Genomic DNA, 21,894 nt, shown 5'->3' on the forward strand with positions numbered 1-21,894 from the left:
CTAAATTTATCAGAAAAAATAAAAAATAGGGCATTTTGGTTTATTATTTTAGTGAATAAACTTGCTACATGTTAAATGATTTTTCACATATTAGATATACAACAGAAGTCAGTATTAAAATTATAATATGAAAGGTAAAACTTGTATCAAAAATTATAGTTTAAGCTATGGGAGAGTTTGATGGGTAATTATTGTAAACAATAATTATCCTGTTATAATTTAAATAGCTGAAGAACATGAGAATGTTTACTCAGCTATTATATGAGACACAGCATGTAAAGATTAACTTTAGTAGAACTAATGTGATCAGTAATTTACTGTTGTTATTATGTCTGTGGGCTTCTCTTGTGGCTCAGCTGGTAAAGACTCTGCCTGCAATGTGGAAGACCTGGGTTCAATCCCTGGGTTGGGAAGATTCCCTGGAGAAGGGAAAGGCTACCCACTTCAGTATTCTGGCCTGGAGAATTCCATGGACTGTACAGTCCATAGAGTCACAAACAGTCAGACATGATTGAGCAACTTTCACTTCACATTATGTCTATAGAATTAAACAACAAAAAATAACATTTTTCAAAGGAATATATAAATGTTTGTTTTTGGATATACTAGTATTGGGACTTCCCTGGTGGCTCAGAGGGTAAAGAATGAGATCTGGGTTCGATCTGGGGTTGGGAAGATACCCTGGAGAAGAACATGGCAATCCATTTCCAGTATTCTGGCCTGAAGAATCCCATGGACAGAGGAGCCTGGAGGGCTTCAGTCCATGGGGTCACATAGAGTTGGACATGACTCAGCAACTAAGTACTATACTAATATAGACTTTCTCTAATATTAATTACGAAGTTTAATTTTTTTTTCATTTTTGCAATTGTCTTTTTTATTGAAGTATATTTGACTTACAATATTGTATTAGTTTTACAACATAGTGATTCAATCTTTTTATGGATTATAATTCATATAGAGTTATTATAAAATATTCACTATGTTCCCTGTGCTGAATACTACATTTCATAGCTTATTTTATACCTAATAGTTTGCGTCTATTAGTCCCCTGCACCAAACTGGCTGCTCTCCTCACTTTTCTTCCCACTGATAACCACTAGTTTGCTTTTTGTATCTCCGAGTCTGTTTCTGTTTTGTTACATTCATTACTTTATTTTTTAGATTCCATATAGAAGTTAAAATATACAGTATCTCTCTTTCTCTTTCTAACTTATTTCATGGAGCATAAAACCCTCGAGGTCCATCCACATTGTTGCAAATGGCAAAATTTCATTCCTTTCTTATGACAGAATAACATTCTACTGTGTGTATATATATACAGAACACCTTCTTATTCACTTACCTATTGATGGACACTTAGATTGCTTCTATATCGTGGTTATTACAAACAATGTTGCTATGAACACTGGGGTGCATATATCTTGTCAACTTAAGGTATGTACTCAGGATTTAAAGTGCTGGCTTATAAAATAGTTCTATTTAAACCAGTTTACACTTCCACCAAATGTAAACTAGAGTCCCTTTTCTCCAGATCCTCACCAAGCCTTCTTGGTTCTTTTCTTTTTGACACTAGCCATCTGAAAACTGGGAGTTGAAATCTCACACTGGTTTTGTTTTGCATTTCCTTGATGATCAGTAACGTTGAGCATCTTATCATGTGCTTATTAGCCATCTGCGTGCTTTTTCAGAAAGATGTCCGTTCAGGTCCTCTGCCCATTTTCGAAAAAAAATCTTTTAATTGAATTGTATGCTTTATTTCTATTTCTTTGCTTCTATTTCTGTGCTATTCTATTACTTTCCCAAGTTCTGTTAGCATTTTTATTCTATAGCTTTGAACTCTTTATCAGGTAAATTATTGACCTCAGTTTCATCAGGGGTTTTGAATGCGGCTTTATCTTTCTTTATTAGAAACATACTCCTCTGTCATCGTAAATCGTTTGACTCTGTTTATTTCAATGAAATTAGGGAAAACAGTCTTGTATCCCCAAGTCCTTATGTGGGAGCGTGTCTATGCAGTTGATGTATGCCTAGTGACTTTGGTGGAGAGCTGGGTCTTCGGTGAGCACAGGCTGTCTTCTAGGGACTGCTATCAGCCACCACGGATGGGAGCCAGGGCTGGAGTCACAAGGATGAGCTCCAGAGCCAGCTGTGAGCTGGGACTTCTCTTAGGCTCAAGGTGGTCAGAACTCTATAGGAAGTGGAGGCTGGGCTTGAGGGGGTGGAGCAGGAGCCATGAGGGCGCTGGGCTTTTCCCAGCATGAAGGAAGTCTCCTCCTTGGTTGGGAGCATGGCCCAGTCTGTGGGCTTGGAGCCATACTTCTGAGATGACTCCACTTCCTCCCCTGGTGTGTATGCCCCCTTAGTTACAGGTGGGCTCGGAGCTCTCGGAGCTGCACTTTTGTGGAGGCTTTGTTTTTCCCAAGTGCATGGACACCAGAGAACTGGTGGTCTCCAACTTGGGGGGAGCAGTGCAGAGCATGAGGGGCTAGAGTGGGAGTCCAGTGTAAGCAGGGGAATGCACTGGGGTGGTCCTGGAAAGCTGGCCAAGTACAGGACCATTTTCAATCACCTGCCCCTGTGCTGAGACTGGAGGCAAATAAGTGTGTGTACAAACTTCTCAAAGTGCAGTCTCAGTTTCCTAAGGTCCTCCAGTATGACATACTGGATTTCAAACCAGCTAAGGGGCCCAATGTCCTGGTGTCAGGGTCCAGGGTTGCTGCACCTAATACGAGGTGTGGATCCCTTGTTTGTTAGGGAGGATTCTGTGATAAAGCCTTCTTCTTCTGAGTCACTTGTTAGGGCTGTGGGTCCTGACCAGAATTGCTTCTCATTCCCCCACCCCTACCAGATTCTATTTGGTTCTTTCTTTACAGATTTGCTTGTAGATGCGACATTTTCCTAGTTTTCTGGTATTCTCTGAAAGAGTTGCTCTCTATACACAGCTTTGATTTTGATATATTCCTGGGGGGAGGTGAGTTCAGGGTCTCTCTTATCTGACATCTTGACCCTACCTCAGTTCAGTTCAGTCGCTCAGTTGTGTCCGACTCTTTGCGACTCCATGAACTTCAGCATGCCAGGCCTCCCTGTCCATCACCAACTCCCAGAGTTTACCAAAATTCATGTCCGCTGAGTCGGTGATGCCATCCAACCATCTCATCCTCTGTCGTCTCCTTTTCCTCCTGCCCTCAATCTTTCCCAGCATCAGGGTCTTTTCAAACGAGTCAGCTCTTCACATCAGGTGGCCAAAGTATTGGAGATTCAGCTTCAAGATTAGTCCTTCCAATGAACACCCAGGACTGATCTCTTTTAGGATGGACTGGTTGGATCTCCTTGTAGTCCAAGGGACTCTGAAGAGTCTTCTCCAACACCACAGTTCAAAAGCATCAATTCTTCAGTGCTCAGCCCTTTTTATAGTCCAACTCTCACATCCACACATGACTACCGGAAAAACCATAGCCTTGACTAGACAGACTTTTGTGGACAAAGTAATGTCTCTACTTTTTAATATGGTGTCTAGGTTGGTCATAACTTTCCTTCCAAGGAGTAAGCGTCTTTTAATTTCATGGCTGCAGTCACCATCTGAAGTGATTCTGGAGCCCCCCAAAATAAAGTCTGACACTGTTTACACTGATTCCCCATCTATTTGCCATGAAGTGATGGGACCAGATGCCATGATCTTAGTTTTCTTAATGTTGAGCTTTAAGCCAACTTTTTCACTCTCCTCTTTCACTTTCATCAAGAGGATCTTTTGTTCTTCTTTACTTTTTGCCATAAGGGTGGTGTCATCTGCATATCTGAGGTTATTGATATTTCTCCAAGCAATCTTGTTCCAGCTTGTGCTTCTTCCAGCCCAGCGTTTCTCATGATGTACTCTGCATAGAAGTTAAATAATCAGGGTGACAATATATAGCCTTGACGAACTCCTTTTCCTATTTGGAACCAGTCTGTTGTTTCACATCCAGATCTAACTGTTGCTTCCTTACAGATTTCTCAAGAGGCAGGTCAGGTGGTCTGGTATTCCCATCTCTTTCAGAATTTTCCACAGTTTATTGTGATCCACACAGTCAAAGGCTTTGTCATAGTCAATAAAGCATAAATAGATGTTTTTCTGGAACTCTCTTGCTTTTTCCATGATGCCACAGATTTTGGCAATTTGATCTCTGGTTCCTCTGCCTTTTCTAAAACCAGCTTGAACATCTGGAAGTTTGTGGCTCACGTATTATTGAAGCCTGACTTGGAGAATTTTGAGCATTACTTTACTACCGTGTGAGATAAGTGCAATTGTGCGGTAATTTGAGCATTCCTTGATATTGCCTTTCTTTGGGATTGGAATGAAAACTGACCTTTTCCAGTCCTGTGGCCACTGCTGAGTTTTCCAAATTTGCTGACATAGTGAGTGCATCACTTTCACAGCATTATCTTTTAGTATTTGAAATAGCTCAACTGGAATTCCATCACCTCCACCAGCTTTGTTCGTAGTGATGCTTCCTAACGCCCACTTGACTTCACATTCCAGGATGTCTGGCTCTAGGTGAGTGGTCACACCATGGTGATTATCTGGGTCATGAAAATCTTTTTTGTATAGTTCTTTTGTGTACCTCTATTCTTCATTTTTTAAAACAAATGATTTTGTTCTCCGTATATAATTTTTTTTTTAAATTTGGGGAAGATTTGTATTCAGATATGTCCATTATTTTCTACATCATGCTTTCAAATGGATGAGATTCTTCTTACTGATCTTTCTTCCACTGATTCAAATTTTGCCTCAGACCCCAAACTGGTTATGAAAATAAAACCACTATTCACCAACCCTGAATATTCACTGGAAGGACTGATGCTGAAGCTCCAATATTTTGCCCACCTGATGTGAAGAACCAACTCATTGGAAAGACCCTGATGCTAGGAATGATTGAAAGCAGGAGGAGAAGAACACAGCAGAGGATGAGATGGTTGCATGGCATCACCTACTCAAAGGACATGAATTTGAGCAAACTCTGGGAGATAGTGGAGGGCAGGGAAGTCTGGCATGCTGCAGTCCATGGGTTTGCTGAGTCAGACAAACTTAGCAACTGAACAGCAACAATTCACCAGTGATTTAAGTAATGATTCTGTTTTGCTCTTTCTATTTTAGGTTCTTTAGCCATGATTTGTAGAGCAAATAATGCTGAAGATTTAGGAGAGAAGTATGCTTCATGCCTAATGAAGAAAAATTCAATGAGGTGGGCTTGTAAGATGAAAACATTTTGAGAAAAGTAATAGTGTTATCTTGTTCCCTGACTGTACCTAATGGGTTTACAGTGAACACACTCTTCTGTATTAATATATTCTCTCCAAGTCATTCTTCATCTATTCTGCCAACATAAAAGTGCCACCATTTTTAATATCACTTCCTCCAAATTTTTTACCTTTTAGTTTATAACATCTGGAAAACAACATAATTCTTTAACATATCAATAATTTTTTTTGAAGATTAATAATCCTCTCTTATTTATTTTCCAGAGAAAATGCAGAGGTTAATTGCATTCTAAATATTTCTATGAGTCATGAAACAACATGATAACACTGAAGCCTTAACAGAGTATGAATAAAATGAATATAATATCTTTAAAGTATCTTTAAGGTATGACCTCTTCATCACCATTATTTATCAAAAGCAACAGTGATGGGTAAACAAGCGTATAAAAAACAAAGTGTGAAAATGGTTTTTGAGAAATACTCTGCAAACATGTTAGAAACAGAGGTGTAGAGATGAAAGTATAAGTCTGTTTTTAATTGGAATAAACATATTGACAATATTATAAGAGTAGCTAGCTAGCTAATTTATGCTCTTCAGAATCTGAGATAGATCAGAAGAAAACATTAGGAGCAAAAATTCTCTGTCCATAGATTCTCTAAGGAAGTGTTTCCCAACCTTTTTAACACCAGGGACCAGTTTCAGGGAAGAAAACTTTTCCACAGATGGGGTGGGGAGGGTGGGAAAGTGGGGGGTGTTGTTTCAGGATGATTCAGCTGAACAGTGGGAAGCTGTAAATGAATAGAAACCTTCCTTTGCCCTCTGCTCACTTCCTGCTGTGTGGCCCAGTTCCTAACAGGCCACAGGATTTGAGGACCCCTGTTCAAGAGGGTACCAAGAAACATTTAAAATTTGTGTGTGTGCATTATTGGATTTGTTATTTTATTTCCACTCTGGGTTTTCAGAATTTTTCACTTATCATTACATTCTAATTCACTGTTTCTTATATTTGAAAAAAATATACTTATCACTTTTAAAGGTATAATATCATGAATCCATAGTACTGACATAAAACACTTAAATTACAATGGTACTTACAATAGCATTTAAAATGGTAGAAAAATAAAATCAGATGTAAGACCTTTATGCTTATAGCTCTTACAAATTATAAAGTCAAACCATTTTATAAATGAAAGATAAACTATAAAAACAATAGAATTCAAATTAACAATGTAGATTTTATTTGACAAATGTTTTACTAAAATTGCCTTTCGAGATGTAAATAGTAGCTTTTAGGCACTGGCTCATCCAAACTGCACTAAAATTTTCAGCTTCAAACTACACTAAGATTTTCATATGTAGAGCGGTGACACTATTTATTATTCTCTTGGTGTGAATTGTGTTACTGTGTCCACTCTTTTGTTCCCCCTCTTAAGCTTGTGCCATAGTGCTATTATTGCCAACTCAATCACATAATAAATACCAATGTAGTCTCTTAAATACAGTGATATTTGGTATTAGGCATGTAGATGATCCAATATATACTAAAAACCTATTTTTTAGGGATTTTTAAAAAATTGAATACTCAAGGATATCCAAAATATGCTTGGAAAACTTCAGAGAACCTCAGAACTCAGTGGAAGAATATCAAATCAGTTATAAACAAATGATTGAAAAACATATTTAAAGAAATTACCACCCATCAGACTAAATATGCATCACAGAAAATACACAATGTCACAAAAAATAAAACAAACTATAAAAACAAACAAAATTCTCCAAACAAAGAAGAAATGTAGTGGGGTGGGGGGAGTTTGAAAGAATGAGAAATCAGAATGCATAAAAATGAAAACTATGAAACTGCAGATACAACACAGATCCTTTTATTTTCTTCCCTTCAGATCAGATCAGATCAGTCGCTCAGTCGTGTCCGACTCTGCGACCTCGGAGAAAGGGAAATAAAAGGTAGTGTTCATTTCAGGGATAAGGCTGGAAGGAAGTTGGAGTCAAACTGAAGGTGGGCTATGGTTCGGACCTAATGCAGAGTGACTAGAGCTCAAAGAAAAGTGCTCTAGTCAATTCAGAACTTAAGACAAAGTGGAAAGAAAATGTTCAAAATTATTTTGGGGAGATTCAGGTTTTTTTGGCAGCCAAGTCTTTGTCTTTGATGTGAATTGACTTGTATCTAAACTTGGGATGATTTTCATTCTCCTTTATTTTCCTATTTTTAGTACCACAAAGCAGAATTTCCCTATTTTTGCCAACAGAAAAAGAGCTGCCCTGCAGGAGAGAAGGAAGGACCTTAACTATATGATCTTACTGCAGAGAAGTAGGACTACAGCAGAAATAGAGCCTTGCTGGTGTCCTGCAGGAGAGTTACCTCTGTAGTAGCCCAGGTTGGTGCTATTCTTCTGTGGCTACTGAAATGCTAATTCGGCTGTGGTTTAACACAAAAGGTTTGTAGTAACATCAGCATATATTTCAACTGAAATCTTTTTATGACTTCTCCAAATGTGAATATTAGGTTGACATTTCAATTGATATTACAATTTAAAACAAATTCAACTGTCAAACATTTCACTGGACAACTCTATTCCCAAACTGCATTTAAATTGAAGTAAAATGTAAAGTAATAATAAAAACTTATGAAATATTTATGTCTTATATTTGCTATGTGCAAACTTCTAAAAATAGATTCTTTATTTACCTGTTTCAATAAATTTCCTGTTTATGAAACTAAAAGCAATAACCAAAATAATAGGATGTAATTATCATACTTGTGTTTCCTCTCTGTGTGTTTGCTTTAATATATTTAACATAGATGTAATCTATGTCCTTTGAATTTTCCTGGTTCCCATGAAAAATATATCACCAGTAGCTTTCATTTCATTCTATAGTATATCAACCATAACTACAACTAACTTTTACCACTGAATTTCACTATAAAAATTAGATTAAAAGAGAAACCATGAAATATTGAAGAGCAAAACAAATACAATATATAACCACTCAGATACCATTATTGTTAACATTTTTACTTATGCTTTTTAGAATTTCATTTTCCTAAAGATATGTGTATATATCTATTGTTGTTTAGTTCCTAAGTCATGTCTGACTCTTTTGCGACTCCGTGAACTGTAGCCCACCAGGATCCTCTGTCCATGGGATTTCCTAGGCAAGAATACCAGAGTAGGGTGTCATTTTATTCTCCAGGGAATCTTCCCAACCCAGGGATTGAACCTGTGTCTCCTGCTTGGCAGGTGAATTCTTTACCACTGAGCCACCTGGGAAGCCCATGTGTATTATATGCATACTTATAAAAAAAAATTCACTAGTTTCCCTAAAATACTCCCTGGACTCTCACTGATTCATGCTCATGGTATCCTTTTGAAAGCACGCATGATGCTCTGCCTGAGAGCTTTTCTCTTCCCCAGGGAACAGTTCTTAGCTAATAATAATGGGAATTAAAAGATGAAGAGCTCAGCTTTCTTGAAATTCAGATGCAGTATCTTTAAGATATTGTGGTGGCTCACTCCTGTGAGATTCAGAACTCTTCTAAAGAACAAAGCCTGGAGAATTTGCCATTAGTCTGACAGAGCTCAGTGAGTTTCTTCTCACCCAATCTTCTTTCCTCCTCTGCACTGTGGTCCGAGTGCTCTCCCTTCTAATTCCTCCTACTCCCCTTTATTCCTCATAGATGTTTCCCTGATTAAATCTCATTTATATCAAATCCTATCGTGGCTGCCTTAAAAAACCTAAAACAAAGGTAATGCCAGCAGTAGTTAGAGGAAACAAAAGGTAAGACAGAATTTGGAGATTGGCCAACCAATCATCCTATGGCCAAAGGGGAGGCCACTGGCATGGCAAGGACACCATTAAGCCAAACTATAGATGCCACCAGGGCACTCTGGACTCCTGGTGAAAAAAGGAGCCACCATCTCGGCCAAAGTAATAGATGCACCTAAGCATGAGGCGGAAGAGCTGCTTTTATACAGCTGGGGCACGTAAAATATTTATGAATCCTGGGTGATCTATATGTGCTTCTTGGTACCCTCAGGCCTATTTTAACTATGAATGAACATTTGCAACAATTGTGGCTCAAGAAGTCAAGATTGCTAAGGGCTCAAGCCCTCAGGAATGAAGTTTTGGATAACAACACAAGGTTAGTCATCCAAATCTTTCAAGGTAATAACTGAGAGTGACGGTGTCTTAGAGAGGAAAGTGGAGGTGAGGATGAGTATGACTCAAGAACCCAAGGCAGACTGCTAGAGCTGGCATCAACAATCCTTCTCTTCTAAGCTTCTCTTCAAGAAAAGAGGGCCACAGCAACCGTGATGAAGTTATTCTTTGAACTTACACTGAGAACTGGCTCTGTGCAGGGCAATGAACGGACTGCAGAAAATACATTTCTCAGATCTTATGCTCCAGGGATGAGAGCTGACCAACAGTTCTGACTGCTACCTTCCTGAATCCAACATGGCTTTTATACTGCAGCCATACTTCCCTAGGGCTGCTCTAAGCACATGACTGAGCATGGTGGGTTACTAATGTCAGCCCTTTTGAAATCACTGATGACACTTCTAATGAGTAGTACTTTCAATGTACTGAAACTCAGACTTTTACTGCTGTTTGAGACTTTTTCCGTTCAAATTATCTTTGTTTTCCCTTTTCCTTTCATAGGTATCTTACCACCACTGTATTCCAAATGTTCTCCCTGCCTATTCTTTCTCCTTCACTTTTATCCTTCATGGGGATTTCTCCAATAAATTCATTTTCCATTTTGATCTCAACTTCTCAGAAAAACCACAAATTTGCCCCATACTCTCCTAGAGGGTCCCAGGAGGAAGTGACTTAGTTGTCCACAAATAATATTGACTTACACATTAACATAACCTGCTCTGAATCCTTTCCATTCACTGTTTAATATCCTTCTTCCTCACTCAGTCTTTCTCAAAATTAAATTAATGAGATGGTTTTAAAGTAAATCTACAGTGTCCAAGACTCCTGTCAAGTGGTGGAGCCCAAGTCTTCTCTCCTTGAGGGTAAGCTGGAATTAATAACACAGGTCTGATGAAGAGAATGTAGCAGAAATGATGGTCTGATCTGCTAACAGCCAGAAAGAAACCAAGGCCTCCTGCCAAGAGCTATGTATTTGAGACCTTCTAGAAGTGGTCCTCTCAGTTATGTCCTCAGAAGACAGGGCTGACATCCTGACTGCAACCTCAGGAAAGATTCTGAGTCAGAACTCCCCATCTAAGCCATCTCTGTACTCTTGACTCTCAGGAATCGTGTGAGATAATAAATGTTTGTTGTTTAAGATGCTATGTTTTAAGGTAACTTGTTACATAACATATAAGTAATACACACTTAATACATATATTCAAATCCTTATCTCAAGATTCATTTCTGGAGGAATATACACATGTATACACACACTCACATACACAGGTGTACGTGGGTTTCTCAAATAAATAAACCACTTAGTATCAAGGGTTTATTTTTCACTACCATATTTTGAGTTATTTCAAAAATGTCTATGTATATTTCATTATTATTACTCACTCCATAGTGTTCCACCTAAATTTCACATGTTTTAAGCATGTTCTTTTTTATGAGAAATTGAAGATGTTTCTCATTTTTAGGCTCTTGTATACTTATAAAACCCCACTCCAGTACTCTTGCCTGGAAAATCCCATGGACGGAGGAGCCTGGAAGGCTGCAGTCCATGGGGTCGCTGAGGGTCGGACACGACTGAGCGACTTCACTTTCACTTTTCACTTTCATGCACTGGAGAAGGAAATGGCAACCCACTCCAGTGTTCTTGCCTGGAGAATCCCAGGGATGGGGGAGCCTGGTGGGCTGCCATCTATGGGGTTGCACAGAGTCGGACACAACTTAAGCGACTTAGCAGCAGCAGCAGCATACTTATAAAAAATGAATATACTAGTTGATATATAACTAGTGATTGAAAACATAAAACATTTAAATCACTTGTGCCTTATTCTGTGACATAATTCATAATTACAGTCATCTAGCAACTATAATTAGAGCAAAGGACAGATGGTAAAGGTTTAAAAGGATGTATTTTTTTAAATTATGTAGGCTGACAAATAATTTATCTCCATCACAAGTGTCCATTCATTAGCTACTCCACTGAGACAGGGTCAATGAAATTTTAAGATGGATAGATAGAATTAGTAACTCCAGTGTCTAAACAGAGAGTATACATCTACTATTAAAGGGGCAGCAAAAAATGCATGATCAATTGCTAAAGTTTTAGTTTTATCTCACGTATGATAAAACTTTCCAAGTAGTCACAGGATTTCTTATTTTTCTACCAAGAGTAATAAAAGATAAATTAATAATGTAAATAATATTCTGGATATATGTCAATTTCTCCCATTGTGTGTGGCTCCTCTGCTTGAAAGTAGATCCATCGCAAATAATATTAAACTCAAAGGAATTTTATTGTGAGATTATTGGAGAAGCTTCTGGAAATGGAAGAACTCACTAGACATGGAAGACATCAAAAGACAAAGGCTTCAGTAACATCAGTTTTTAATTTCTTGACTTTGCTTTCTAAATGTAGGTAGACTTGCTCTACTTTTTGATCTATAGCACTTCTAAGCAACAGTAAACCAAAAATAACAAAAAAAATTAACTCAGTAACCAGTTATTGAGTACATACTAAGAGCCACGCCTTCTATGTTATGCTTTGTAATCCTCACAGGAGCCCAGAGAGGAGGAAATGACAATTCACTCCAGTATTCTTGTCTGGAGAATCCTATGGACAGAGGAGCCTGGTTGGCTACAGTCTATAGGGTCACAATGAATTGGACACAACTACTGCTGCTGCTGCTGCTAAGTCACTTCAGTCGTGTCCGACTCTGTGCAACCCCAGAGACGGCAGCCCACCAGGCTCCCCCATCCCTGGGATTCTCCAGGCAAGAACACTGGAGTGGGTTGCCATTTCCTTCTCCAACTCATGAACGTGAAAAGTGAAAGGGAAGTCGCTCAGTCATGTCCGACTCTTCGCGACCTATTGGACTGCAGCCCACCAGGCTCCTCCATCCATGGAATTTTCCAGGCAAGAGTACTGGAGTGGGGTGTCATTGCCTTCTCCGTGGACACAACTGAGCATGCCCTAACACACTGAAAAAAGTGCCCCAAAGAATAATAACTAAACCAGTAGTTACATATTTACTGACTTGACTTTCTGAGTACCAAGTTCACATTCATAAGGAATGTACTGTTGGCCTCAGTGTGGATGCCATCCCCACATCTAATCCAGTTCACTATACCTGGAGGATTGGACTGCATTGTGCTCAAATTGCATTTCCTCTTTAAACAAAAAGGATAATGGGAGGAGTACAAGCCTTTGCTAGAAGTACAATAAGTGTGGTAATATAAGGACTAGCATATTAAACAAACGAGAAAATATGACCAAATACGAAATTTTTGCTTGATTTGGAAGAGTCAGTGAGGGCACCTATTTTGGTTTTCAGTGAGAATTAGTAAAAACATAAAGAGCACTGAGTCTTTTTAAAAAGAAATACACTCTTATTCAAGAAATACAATGATAGTAATTTTAATTTTACAATATTTTAAGATGAATACTCGAAAATCAGGAAATATTCTGTGCTATGGATCAATTTTAAATTACATTTTAGGGTTGGAGGGCAGAATTCTGTGTAATATTAAACATTCTTTTTTTTTTTTTTCTTTTTTTTTTTTTTAATTTTCTCTAATTTTATTTTATTTTTAAACTTTACATAATTGTATTAGTTTTGCCAAATATCAAAATGAATCCGAGGGTTACATTTGATGCTGAATAGAGCACCTGTGCCAGGATTTAGTGTAAATCTATGACTTGGTAGAAAATTCAGGAAGGATTATAGTGAGAGGTGAGTAAAGCATATTTTATAGCCACTTACATAAATATCTGTCCTCAAGACTTTAAAGTGGTGTGAGTTGTGTGTCAATACAGTCATGTACTCTCCCAATATTTCCCTAGTATCTAAAAGAGCATAAAATTGTTAGTCTAGGTAAGGATTATATTTTGCCCACCAATAGATAAAAAATGGTGATTAGCAAAGTTCATTATTATATAGGAAACTAAAAATTGACCCAGATTGTTTATTGGTTTAGTATTTTCCTGATGTCTTTCTTCCCTGACAATGGCTAACTTTATTCAGTATGTAATGAAATTTAGTAACAGTGTACAGATTTAATTAACCTAGCTACGATTATTCTTTTTTTGAGATAGGAGAAAAATCCTAACATTCCAGACATAGTCAAGATAGCCCCAAGTTGAAAAACAAATGAAGACAACTTTCAAAAATAAAGGGAATTTGGAAAGCATAATAACTTAAAATGGAAAAAAAAGAGTTAAAAAATTTTTTTTTGTCATTCTTTCTTCCAGTTTTGAGGGTCAAGTTAAAAGCTGTATACTGTAGAACTACTATTTATACCTAAACCTGTGTAATCTCAATACATTTATTTTACTTACAATAAAAACAGAATATGATTTCAGACTCAAATATGATACAAAAATTATATTTTTAAGTACCAGAGCATACACTGCATATAGTAATTTATTTGACATCTGACTGAGTCAATTTTAAACTATGGTTATGTGTAAAGATTAGAGCTTTGTCTTCTCAGAGTTTCCTCCAGGTTCTCCTAAAACTGCACCCAAGGTAGCACTACCATTTTTTACCCCTGTGAGTCTTCTATTGATTTTCATCCTTCAATTGTGAGTTCTTTTTATGTGTGTCCCAGTCTTCAAGTGTTATCTGATTCCTACAGTATTAATTATCTATGCTGCGTTACAAATTACACCCAAATTTAGCAGCTTCAAACAGCATACATTTATAATCTCACACTTTCTATGTGTCAGGAATCTGGCACAAATCCTCTAATTCAAGGTCTGAGGAAGTTGCAATCAAATTTTTGCCTTGAGACAAATTCACCTCAAGGTTCAGTAGAACCTTGAGAATCCTTTTTCAAGCTCACTTAATGTTAGTGGGCAGGATTGCATTGGTTTGCAGGCTGCTGACTGAAATCCTCAGTTGTTTGCAGAAACTATCCAGTGGCCTTCTTTATCCCAGCAAACATTTGAGAAAAATGAGATAAAGAATATCAGGAAAATGAAAGTCAAAGTATTTTATAACTGAATATTAGATATGACATTCCATTACTTTTGCAGTATTCTACTTATCAAGAAGAAAATCACTAGGTCTATCAAACATTCAAACTATTTTACAAAGGTTTAGTAATCAAAAGAGTGTGGTATTGGCATAAAAACAGATGCATAGAAAGAACAAACAGAGCTGAAAGTCCATAATTAAACCCATACTTACATGGCCCACTAGTTTATGCAAAGAAACGAGCACTCAGCAGGGGAAAGACAGCCTCTTAAAAAATGGTGTTGGGAAAAAAAAAATGATGGAAAAACTGGTCAGACATATGTAAGGTAGTGAAACTAAACCCCTAGCTTGCACCATACACAATAATAAACTCACAAATGGTTTAAATATTTGAATGTAAGACCAGAAATCAAAGAACTAGAAGGAAACATAGGTAGCATACTCACTGAGACTGGTCTTTGACATCAAAGGCTAAGGCAACACAATCAAACACAAACAAGTGGAACTGCATTAAATTAAAAAGTTCCTGTATGGCAAATGAAACCATGAACAAAGTGAAAGGGCTGCCTGTGGAATGAGACAATATTTGAGAATCATATATCTGATAAGCAGTTAATTTCTAAATTAGATGAAGGACTCCTACAACTCAGTAGATTAAAAAAACAAGCAATCCAATTAAAAATGGGCAATGGAAGTGAATAGACATTTTCTGAAGATATGAATGACCAAAAGATACATGAGAAGATGCTCAATGTCACAAAATATTGTGTAAATGTAAATTAAAAACACAGTGAGACATCACATCACACCTCAAAGAATGAGTATTCAGTTCAGTTCAGTCCAGTCACTCAGTCGTGTCCGACTCTTTGTGACCCCATGAATCACAGCACGCCAGGCCTCCCTGTCCATCACCATCTCCTGGAGTTCACTCAAACTTACATCCATCGAGTCGGTGATGCCATCTGGCCATCTCATCCTCTGTCGTCCCATCTCCTCCTGCCGCCAATCCCTCCCAGCATCAGAGTCTTTTCCAATGAGTCAACTCTTCCCATGAGGTGGCCAAAGTACTGGAGTTACAGCTTTAGCATCATTCCTTCCAAAGAAATCCCAGGGCTGATCTCCTTCAGAATGGACTGGTTGGATCTCCTTGCAGTCCAAGGGACTCTCAAGAGTCTTCTCCAAAACCACAGTTCAAAAGCATCAATTCGGCGCTCAGCCTTCTTCACAGTCCAACTCTCACATCCATACACGACCACTGGAAAAACCATAGCCTTGACTAGATGGACCTTTGGCAAAGTAATGTCTCTGCTTTTGAATACGCTATCTAGGTTGGTCATAACTTTCCTTCCAAGGAGTAAGTGTCTTTTAATTTCATGGCTGCAGTCACCATCTGCAGTGATTTTGGAGCCCCCCAAAATAAAGTCTAACACTGTTTCCACTGTTTCCCCATCTATTTCCCATGAAGTGATGGGACAGGATGCCATGATCTTCGTTTTCTGAATGTTGAGCTTTAAGCCAACTTTTTCACTCTCAACTTTCACTTTCAGCAAGAGGCTTTTGAGTTCCTCTTCACTTTCTGCCATAAGGGTGGTGTCATCTGCATATCTCAGGTTATTGATATTTCTCCCGGCAATCTTGATTTCAGCTTGTGTTTCTTCCAGTCCAGCATTTCTCATGATGTACTCTGCATAGAAGTTAAATAAGCAGGGTGACAATATACAGCCTTGATGAACTCTTTTTCCTATTTGGAACCAGTCTGTTGTTCCATGTCCAGTTCTAACTCTTACTTCCTGACCTGCATACAGATTTCTCAAGAGGCAGGTCAGGTGGTCTGGTATTCCCATGTCTTTCAGAATTTTCCACAGTTTATTGTGATCCACACAGTCAAAGGCTTTGGCATAGTCAATAAAGCAGAAATAGATGTTTTTCTGGAACTCTCTTGCTTTTTCCAGGATCCAGTGGATGTTGGCAATTTGATCTCTGGTTCCTCTGCCTTTTCTAAAACCAGCTGGAACATCAGGAAGTTCACGGTTCATGTATTACTCAAGCCTGGCTTGGAGAATTTTGAGCATAGCTTTACTAGCGTGTGAGATGAGTGCAGCTGTGCAGTAGTTTGAGCATTAAGTCATGGTGAAGATGTGGAAACAAGTCAACCCTGTGCACTGTGTTATACAAGCGGGAATGTAAGTGGGAATCAAATGGGTACAGCTATTATGTGAACAATGTGCAGGTTTCTCAAAACAACAACCACTTTATCGTACCACTGAGCAATTCCACTTTTGGGTATTTATCCAAAAGAAATGAAATCATGGTCTTGAAGAGATCTGTACCCCAATGTAAAGTGCATCATTATTTAAAATACCAAGATATGGAAACAAGCAAAGTGTCCATTGACAGATGAATGGATAAAGAAAATATGGTATATACATAAAACAGAATAATATCCAGCCATTAAAAAAATAGGAATCTTAAAAAAATAAAAATGAAAAAAATAAGAAGGGAATCTTGCCATTTGTAACAACTTGGGTAGGTATTAAGAATTTAATATTTACTGAAATCATTCAGACAGAAAAAAACAAATACTATATGATATCATGAGAAATCTAAAAACAATAACAACAACAAAACCAAAATAGAATTCACAGATACAAAAAACAGATTGGTAGTTTCCAGAGACAAGGGGTGGGAGTGAGAAAAACAGGTGAAGTTGGGTCAAATGACACAAATCACCACTTATAAGACAAACACACACTGGGGATGATCTCTACACTTGACAATACTGTATGTACATTTGGAAGTTACTAAGACGTCCTTTTCATTATAGGGGACTGGAATGCAAAAGTGGGAAGTCAAGAAACACCTGGAGTAACAGTCAAATTTAGCCTTGGAGTACAGAATGAAGCAGGGCAAAGGCTAATAGAGATCTGCCAAGATCTGCACTGGTCATAGCAAACACCCTCTTCCAACAAAACAAGAGAAGACTCTACACACCAACATCACCAGACAGTCAATGCCAAAATCAGACTGATTATATTCTTTGCAGCCAAAGATGGAGAAATCCTGTACAGTCAGCAAAAACAAGACGGGGACCTGGCTGTGGCTCAGATCATGAACTCCTTATTGCCAAATTCACACTTAAATTGAAGAAAGTAGGGGAAACCACTAGACCATTCAAGTATGACCTAAATCAGATCCCTTATGACTATACAGTGGAAGTGAGAAATAGATTTAAGGGACTAGATATGATAGACAGAGGGCCTGATGAACTATGGACGGAGGTTCATGACATTGTACAGGAGAGAGGGATCAAGCCCATCTCCAAGAAAAAGAAATGCAAGAAAGCAAAATGGCTGTCTGAGGAGGCCTTACAAATAGCTGTGAAAGAAGAGAAGCAAAAAGCAAAGGAGAAAAGGAAAGATATACCCATTTGAATGCAGAATTCCAAAGTAAAGCAAGGAGAGATAAGAAAGACTTCCTCAGCAATCGATGCAAAGAAATAGAGTAAAACAACAGAGTGGGAAAGACTAGAGATCTCTTCAAGAAAATTAGAGATACCAAGGGAACATTTCATGCAAAGATGGGCTCAATAAAGGACAGAAATGGTAGGGACCTAACAGAAGCAGAAGATATTAAGAAGAGGTGGCAAGAATACACAGACAAACTGTACAAAAAAGAGCTTCATGACCCAGATAATCACGATGATGTGATCACTCACCTACAGCCAGACACCCTGGAATGTGAAGTCAAGTGAGCCTTAGGAAGCATCAGTATGAACAAAGCTAGTGGAGGTGATGGAATTCCAGTTGAGCTATTTCAAGTCTTGAAAGATGATGCTGTGAAAGTGCTGCACTCAATATGCCAGCAAATTTGGAAAAGTTAGCAGTGGCCACAGGACTGGAAAATGTCAGTTTTCATTCCAATCCCAAAGAAAGGCAATGCCAAAGAATGCTCAAACTACCGCACAGTTGCATTCATCTCACACGCTAGCGAAGTAATGCTCAAAATTCTCCAAGCCAGGCTTCAACACGATGTAGAGGCTGGTTTTAGAAAAGTCAGAGGAACCAGAGATCAAATTGCCAACACACGCTGGATCATTAAAAAATCAAGAGAGCTCCAGAACAACATTTATTTCCGCTTTGTTGACTATGCCAACGCTTTTGACTGTGTGGATCACAATAAACTGTGGAAAATTCTTCAAGAGATGGGAATACTGGACTGCCTGATTGGCCTCTTGAGAAATGTGTATGCAGGTCAGGAAGCAACAGTTAGAACTGGACATGGAATAACGGACTGGTTCAAAATTGGGAAAGGCATATGACAAAGCTGTATATTTTCACCTTGTTTATTTAACTTTTATGCAGTGTATATCATGTGGATTGCTGGGCTGATGAATCGCAAGCTGGAATCAAGACTGCCAGGAAAATATCAACAGCCTCACATATGCAGATGATACCACTCTAATGGCAGAAAGCAAAGAGGGATTAAAGAGCCTCCTGATTACAGTGAAAGAACAAAGTGAAAAAGCTGGCTTAAAACTCAGCATTCAAAAAACTAAGATCATGGTATCCAGTCCCATCACTTCATTGCAAATAGATGAGGAAAAAGTGGAAGCAGTGACAGATTTTACTTTCTTCAGCTCCAATATCATTGCAGATGATGGTGACTGCAGCCATGAAATCAAAAGATGCTTGCTCCTTGGAAGAGAAACTATAGCAAACCTAGACCACATATTAAAAAGCAGAGATATCACTTTGCTGACAAAGATCCGTATAGCCAAAGCTTTGGTTTTTCCAGTAGTTATGTATGGATGTGAGAGTTGGGCCATAAAGAAGGCTGCTGCTACTGCTGCTGCTAAGTCGCTTTAGTCGTGTCCGACTCTGTGCGACCCCGTAGACGGCAGCCCACCAGGCTCCACCGTCCCTGGGATTCTCCAGGCAAGAACACTGGAGTGGGTTGCCATTTTCTTCTCCAAAGCACGAAAGTGAAAAGTGAAAGTGAAGTCACTGAGTTGTGTCCAACTCTCAGTGACCCCATGGACTGCAGCCTACCAGGCTCCTCTGACCATGGGATTTTCCAGGCAAGAGTACTGGAATAGGGTGCCATTGCCTTCTCCAAAAGAAGGCTGAGTACCAAAAGAATTGTTTTTTTGGATTGTGGTGCTGGAGAAGACTCTTGAGAGTCCCTTGGATTACAAGAAGATCAAACCTGTCAATCCTAAAGGAAATCAACCGTGAATATTCATTAGGATGACTGATGCTGAAGCTCTAATACTTTGGCTACCTGATACAAAATGTCAACTCATTGGAAAATGAGTTTTCCTGTTGCTGGGAAAGACTGAACACCAAAGGAGAAGAGGGCAGCAGAGAATGAAATGGTTGGTTAGATAACATATCCGACTCAATGGACATGAGTTTAAGCAAACTCCAAGAGCTAGTGAAAGACATGGGAGCCTGGTGTGCTATAGTCAATGTGGTCTCAAAAAGTCAGACATGACTTAGTGGCTGAACTACAGCAACAAAAATATTAAAAGTTTACATCATACACATGCATAAATGTTTGTAACTATGTGTAATGATGAATGTTAACCAAACTTATTAATCATCTTCCAACATATACACATATCAAATAACTATGTTGTACACCTAAAACTAACACAATGAATGTCATGTCCATTTTATCCCATATTTTACAGTTTTTTTAAAATTACCAGAGTTTACTTATATTCCTTACCCTGTTTAATTTTACCAGCTTACATAACTGTAATTATTAAGAACTGCTACTGCTGCTGCTAAGTCGCTTCAGTCGTGTCCGACTGAGCAACCCCACAGATGGCAGCCCACCAGGCTCCCCCATCCCTGGGATTCTCCATGCAAGAACAGTGGAGTGGGTTGCCATTTCCTTCTCCAATGCATGAAAGTGAAAAGTGAAAGTGAAGTCGCTCAGTCGTGTCCGACTCTCCTCGACCCCATGGACTGCAGCCTTCCAGGCTCCTCCGTCCGTGGGATTTTCCAGGCAAGAGTACTGGAGTGGGGTGCCACTGCCTTCTCCAATTATTAAGAACAGGAAATTTCTATTCATTCATGATTAGTAAATAAACCACAGACCATATTCCAATATCATGTATTTTTCATCTACAATACTGTCCTTATTATCCCCAGATCCTATTGAGCATCCTGCATTGTATTTAATCATTATTTCTCCACCTACAAAAAGTGAAGCTGTCCTGAGCTACCCAAATACCCTAAAATATAGAAACAGTAATTTCATTTAATGAATAAGCAATGGAAAAGCTTCAGTAAGATTCCATGTGTAATTTATGATGAGAAGGAAAGATGACAAAGAGTAGAATAGCATCCCAATGAGCAATAAAAAATATATCAGAAAACTTGTTCTTAGATTAGATGGGAACAATAACTAAAATTTCAAAATGATAAAAAACTATCTTAAGAATAATAGGAACATATTAATGACAGGATACATTCTCTCAACCTAGGATCAAGTAAGTGAAACAATTTTATAGTAAGCTTGCAGAACACCTAAAAACAAAATTAGTGAAGTAGATTTACAGATACGTAGCTGATTTTGAAAATGGACAATATCATCTATTTTTAAGTATATATGGCACATTTTAAAAAATGGATATTTTAAGTTATAATAACAGCTTTGTCCTGTGTCAATTTAGCTAAGCTGGAACTACAGTGCCCTTTCCTTGATGGTTCTAGGTTAGGATTTGTTGTGTAGTTGCTTAGTCTTGTTTGACTCTTTCATGACTGAATGGACTGTAGCCCACCATGCTCTTCTGTCCATGGGATTTTCCAGGCAAGATTACTGGAGTCAGTTGCCATATCCTTCTCCAGGGGATATTCCTGACCCAGGGATGGAACCCACGTCTCCTGCATTGGCAGGCAGATTCTTTACCACTGAGCCACCTGGAATGCTCCCAGGTTAGGATTAGCCACAAGAAAACTTTTCCTAGAGGTGGAATAAGGAATTGAAATGGCAGCCATGCTTTCTCTCAGATCAGCATTGCTCAAGAACTGGTTGGGATGTGCTGACTCCTTTTCTTTTATTGGGGTAGCTAGGGGCTGGGTCATTAACTCTTCTAATTCACACTGGTTATGCTACTTCCTTTAGTTTTGCTGATTTCTGGACCAGTGTGTATACAGGTCTTTGGCAAAGTGCATCACCGTCTCCATAGTTGACCTGCATCATCAAAGTGATGCAGAAGCAGGGACAGACATGTTGGTTCAGCATAGAGAGTAAGTTCTAGTTCATTCTTAAGTTTCTGACTCATCCTCATGAACTTCAGTGTCATTGACACTCGCCTACTGCAATTCCATGTTCCCTTCCGGACTTTACCCACCACTGGACACAGGCACCCAGACTTACATCACCTCCTATTTACTTAAGTTCTAATCTACATAACAAATACATTTTATCACTCCTAATCGCTCTTTGTCAGATATCATTTTCCAAAAATGACTTTTAACAATATTCCCCATCGCAGAT

General features: G+C 38.6%; 1 protein-coding gene across 2 annotated transcripts in view; it reads right to left on the minus strand.

The window, feature by feature from the left end:
• EDIL3 (EGF like and discoidin domains 3) overlaps nt 1-21,894 on the minus strand; it is an 805,907-nt gene that overhangs the window by 650,411 nt on the left and 133,602 nt on the right. The gene's annotated exons all lie outside the window — the stretch shown is intronic.

Source organism: Bos grunniens, chromosome 7 (assembly GCF_055505025.1).
Source record: "Bos grunniens cultivar Pamir isolate PY7600 chromosome 7, Bosgru_T2T1.0, whole genome shotgun sequence".
NCBI classification, from domain to species: Eukaryota; Metazoa; Chordata; class Mammalia; order Artiodactyla; family Bovidae; genus Bos; species Bos grunniens.